This window comes from Cupressus sempervirens, chromosome 4 (genome assembly GCF_028749045.1).
Source record: "Cupressus sempervirens isolate cs-2001-9-10 chromosome 4, ASM2874904v1, whole genome shotgun sequence".
In the NCBI taxonomy this organism is placed as follows: Eukaryota; Viridiplantae; Streptophyta; class Pinopsida; order Cupressales; family Cupressaceae; genus Cupressus; species Cupressus sempervirens.
The window spans coordinates 187,894,684-187,900,495 of record NC_143121.1 but is presented as its reverse complement, the minus strand read 5'-3'; the positions used below and the strand labels follow the sequence as shown (position 1 = coordinate 187,900,495).

General features: G+C 34.0%; 1 pseudogene; it reads right to left on the bottom strand.

Moving 5' to 3' along the window:
• Positions 1-2,086: 2,086 nt before the first annotated feature.
• Positions 2,087-4,694, bottom strand: LOC149560623 (helicase-like transcription factor CHR28; annotated as a pseudogene).
• Between the last annotated feature and the right edge of the window lie 1,118 nt (positions 4,695-5,812).

Here is a 5,812-nt window from a genome sequence, read left to right as displayed (position 1 = left end):
CCTATTTGCATTACTTCTAAAGCAATATAGACAAATAATTGCTCCATACATATTTATAAGTTTACATTAAAAAATTCACTATGCAAAAAAAAATGTAGAGTTGCATCAAAAGATAACCCAAAAAATGGGTCCCCAAAATAGAAAAAACATTTCATTTGTCATCCTCATTTGGTTCCAGTTTTGTCAAGCAAAGCATCACCTTGGGCAAAACTTTATGATCAAGCAAAGTTGGATCAACACAGAATTGAGTAGGTAGACCTTCTAGGAAGTTGCAATACTTCAACCTTGTAAGCATCACCTCAATGCAATGGGTACTAAACAAACAATTCAAGCTAATGAGAAATGGTTGTTATGAATTCAACTTTGTAAGCATCACCTCAATGCAATGGGTATTAAACAAACAATTCAAGCTGATGAGTATGGGTTCTTATGAACCACTACTCATGAAATATGCATTAAGTCCTAATAATACATCATAGTGTATAAGAAGTTTGAACCATTTACTATCACACCTTGTGCTAAAAATTATTAGCATCAAAATAAAATCTTATTGACTAGAGTTTTCATATAAATTGTTATAATTTTTTTGTAATCAACTACCATTTTCAACAACAAAAAATACCTTATCCATCTGACCATCCACAAGATCAAATGTTACATAAGTGCCACCCTACCCCACCCCAAAAAAATGTATACTAACAATGGTATTTTCAAGACCCTGAGATGACAGTGAAACATTCCTCTAATGTGCCACCACTACCACATGGGAGACATCTCCCTCAAAGTGGGGACATTGAAGGGATGATAGGATTTCCCTAATAGACTCAAGAAACTCAACCAAGTGTCTGTTGAATATCTCCAAACTTTAAGTTGTCTGCCACAACTTGTAGCCATTTAAAAACATTTTTGGGACCCCAAGATGTCGAAGAAACATTCCTCTATTGTGCAGTCACCACCACTACTAGGTAGTAGATGTCTCCCTCAAAGTGAGAACATTGAGAGGATGCTAGGATTCTCCAAGAACTCAAGAGGCCCAACAACATTTCAAAAGCTTTAAGCTTTCCACCATATTTTTGTCATCTGACAGCAACATTCTCAAAACCCCACAATGGTAATAAAACATACCTCTGCTATGCCACCACCACCACTCCCTTAAAGTGGGGACATTGGGAAAATGCTAGGATATCCCTTGGCCTCCAAGACAATCAAGAAAATAAATGTCTCCTGAACATCTTAAAAACTCTACACTATCCACCACATCTAACATTTAAAAGGGGCATTTTTAAAAATTTGGATCACTAATCTTGGTTTCTAATACTCTCATTTACCCCACCCAAACCCTAAACCATAAAAAAAAGCTATAAAAATTGCATATCCCTTTTCATTTAGACCAACAAGATACTTCAACTTCATTGTTAGTTCTCTAAACAGTTGTGAGTTGGCTAGAAATACTAAAATAGTGAGGACTTGGTGTTGGAGAGAATAATGTGATAAATTATGAAAATAGCATACACCACTAAGGGCATGTAATGTCAAAGACCTTAAATTGGATTTGGGGGTGGTAGCCTAGCCCCTCCATCCCATCATATTCCATGTAAAAGAATGCACAAAGGGAACTGCTCCCAAATACTATGAGAGGTGCTGCCAATCAACCAATCAGGGGCTCTACTCCCAGGCCCCTGCCAAATAATCCCCAAACTAGGATCCTTCTCCCCTTTGCCCCCAAAAATTTCCACCTCATTCTATGACTCCCTGACACATGAACAATATGAATATATTATTCTTATAAACTCGCATATAAATAAAAAAATAGATATGAGATTGAAATTTATAAAAAAAAGATAACATTGAATCAGCCTTATAGTGTCCATGAACACTAAAAAGTATAAAAAATAGTTAAAGAGTCAAGACAATGTTGGCTCATATGAATGTGTGTGGTATATATTTTAAAAAACTATTAACAATGTGCATAGAAATATTTTGGTTCCTTGAAACAATAAGGCACTAAACCGAATGAATGCAAAAATGGCCAGCTCAGGAAATTGCATCTACAAATGGGTCCACTTTAAGCCTTGTGTAAGAGAAGTTACCTATAATCAAGTGATTTGCAGTTGCATTTCTTACAATAGTAATAGGAGTAAGGAAAGATTTGTAAGAAGCATACCTACAATGCATTTCAAATCCATGACATATGATTTATAAATGATCTAATAGGTCATATAAGCAATCTGTACCTTTTAAAGGACACAGAACATGTTAATATAAAAATTGGATGAAAATACTTACAAGAGAGTATAATTCTCCAACGCGGTTTTGAAGAGGAGTTCCACTCAGAGCCCACTTGTAAGATGACTCTAATGAGAATATAGCTTTAGTAGTGCTACATGATCAGTCATTGATAAAATGGGCCTAGCATATAAAAGAGTCAAACCCTAAACGATTTACAAAAAAGTAAGACATTTATTTATTTTCAGAAATGAAGCACTTTTTCTACTTCAAAAACATTTAAAATGTATCATAAATATCATTTATTTGATTGCATACTATGTGTTTCTTGAGTAGTTATTGTCACCTGCAAGACTCCATAATTGAATATATCAATTTCTTATGTTACAAGCTCTATACTCTATCCAAGAACCATAGAAAATACAATGTAACAAACATACCTCATCTAATATGATGCAATCCCATTTGACTGAATGCAAAAATGATGTTCCCATGTTATTTGATGAGCTTGGTACTACCTTATTTCCAATCTCCTCAATGTCATCAGGATCTACATTTTTTATTTTCCCTACTGCTTCTTTGAGAATTCCCATCCATAGCACTCTTACTAATGCTTGACACTTTAGACTTTCCTTTACCCTTCATCTTTCCCTTGCTAACATCTACATATTTATCTTCATCAATTATTTTCTTTTTTGAGGGTTTTTCATATACTACATATTTTCCTTTCTTTTTAACTTATTTGGATTGCTTTTCAGATCTCACAGCAAGAGGCCCACAAATGTATCCCTGGTGTTTGCCTAATCATTCTAGATAAAACAATTTACAACACCATTGACACCTCTTCTTTGCAGGCATCAGTTTCTTTCTATGCTCTGACTCAACAATGTTATATGTGGTCAAAAAAATATCATAATCAGAAAGTTTTGCAATAGCTTTACATCTATTAACACCATGAAAAACTAGAACTTTAGTGCTTCCTTCACTTGTGAATCTTGCAATCTCATTTCTCCATTGGATGACTGTTACCATTGGACAAACAACAAGAGTGGCTTTAATATGAGGCAAAACCTTAGATTTTCTACTAGACTCTCCTTCAATGTTTGATAGCTTAGATGAGTTAGTAGTAAGAGGTGCCTTCAGTTGCAAGTCAGAACTAGTTAGAAAAAGGGATATTGCATGAATTGTTTTTCCCATTCCCATTTCATCTGCAAGAATGCCACCTTTAAATTTAGATTCTTCTTACTTTAGACTCCAAGCTAGCCACTCCTTTTGGAGAGGTAATAATGGCATCAACATCTCACGGGGTGGCTCTTACTCTTCTATGGGACCCTTCTTTTGAGCAAATGCAACTAAGTCAAGCTCTCCATCATCTACCCAGGATCCCTAGTCTTCAAGGCCTTTCTCCCAAACCTGCCAAATCAAATTGTCAACAATGCCTACTTCAGAATGTAATGGCTTCTTTTCTTTTTGCTTCCTCATTTTTTTGCTTCTCCATGCATCTTTTAATGGTTTTGACCTCTTTCATTTATTTTTGGACTCCTGGTCACTGGAGACAATTATTTCTTCCTCACTAGTTGAACTAGCATCCTAATCATCACTTATTTGCATTTGAGGTTCAAAATCCAAATCTTCTATGTCAAATACGAACATGTTATTTTGATTCAAAATTGTCACATTGATTGGATGTGATGCTTAATAGATGTATTCTACATTCTACTGCCTCTATTAGGTAATATTGCTTCCATGGTAGGTTCATTATCTGAAGGGCAAGCAATAGGTTCAAAAAACTTCAGACACTAGAATATCACTCATACCCAATACAATTTGCATCATTAGCTTTTCTTTCAAAATATGTCATTGGAAGAAAATCCTTTTATAATCAATCACTACAAAATCCTATTAAAACTCCACAGAAGCCATAATTTTGTACTCCGCCATGCTTCAAGCTCATATATATGTTTTGTTCAAAGTTAGGTAAGGTAGCTCAAGCTTAAGCAGATGACACATTGTTAATATAGACCCTAGTATGCTCAAGATCAATACACAAAGAAATCAAAACCAGATATTTGAAAACTAATACCTCAAGTAAAGTATTCACTTTTTAAGGACTTAAGCTAATACTAAAAGACCAAACTAGGCTATACCTCAAGTAAAGTATTCACTTTTTAAGGACTTCCTTAAGTTATTTGTAAATGTATGCCATAAGCTAGAATTAGAACTCAAAAACAAAATAGAATTTATGATGATATAGCTACTGATTCAATATCTCTTTGAAAGCCAATTTCTTAACCTAAATTGATGTATATACACCATCCTAAAGGTTTCTTGAGACCCTGAATACACAATGCCAAATATGCACCACTAAAAATGTGTCCACACTCACTAAATTCATGGTCACTGGCTACAAGCACCTTTGCATCAGAGAGCACGCCATCACTCTCCACGTGGTTGATGAGAAGTGTCATGACTGTAACAATGACAATTCAAACTATGTCAACCAAAATGTGGCATGATTTGAAAACCCTAAGCAAAATAGATGGAACAATAATGTCCAAGCCACAAAAATTGTCGCTAAAACAACTAGAAGAGATCCCAAAATTAACAAAGAAAACCATCATCTCTACCCTTACCGTATTTTGGCTCACCCACAATGACCATACATAGAAAATTCCCAAGTTTTAATCATCTCGCACATACAAGTTTCTCATAACAATTAAATAGGGAAATCGACCTTTTTTCATTTTAACATATGAAGCTTGTGTTGGTCAAAATTTTGACCAACACGGGCTTCATTAAAAAAAAGAAGATATTTTTCTTTGCATATTCTAACCAATCTAAAACATTTTAATAGATGGTCAAAAATTTTGGTCTAAATATGAGGTCAAATGTACTAGTTCTCTAACTATAGCTCATGTTATTAGAAAAAAACACTTTCTAGATTTTTATAAAAATCCCTCTTAATTGGTAAGATCAACCATAAAGTCTCATTCTCAATGATTGTCAGAGTAAACCCATAGTCTCAAATTGTAATAGATTTATCATGGATACTAAAATTGGGGCACATATATAGATTAAAATAGTGAAATGAGATGTTTTAATTGTAAAGATAATAGAAGAAGAAAATAAATGAAAATGTCTGACATTAAAGATCAGTACACTGTAAATGCTATTCAATTTTGAATATAAGATGGATAAAGCTAAATATGAACAAATTGCTTTGAGCTTTGATATGCTCTTTGTATTTTAGAGACACACTCAATCAAGCATAAAATACCTTCTTAGGAGATTGGTTAGTGGTAATTTCAATGCTACTTCCTACCCTCAATGCATTGTTTTCCCAACATCTATGAAACTAGAATAAAATTAACTGATGATATTAATGAGAACCTCAACAACCTAAATTGCTTGAACATAGAAATAAGGAAAGAAACTAAATAGATCCATATAGAACAAGGAAACCCAATTATCTCTAGTATACAAGGGTTGGTAAGGAGTAAAATAGGAGATAAGATCCAAGGTTTTTATGAAGATATAGGTATCTATTCTAATAGTTATGTGGAAGGGATGGCTATGTGACATGGTA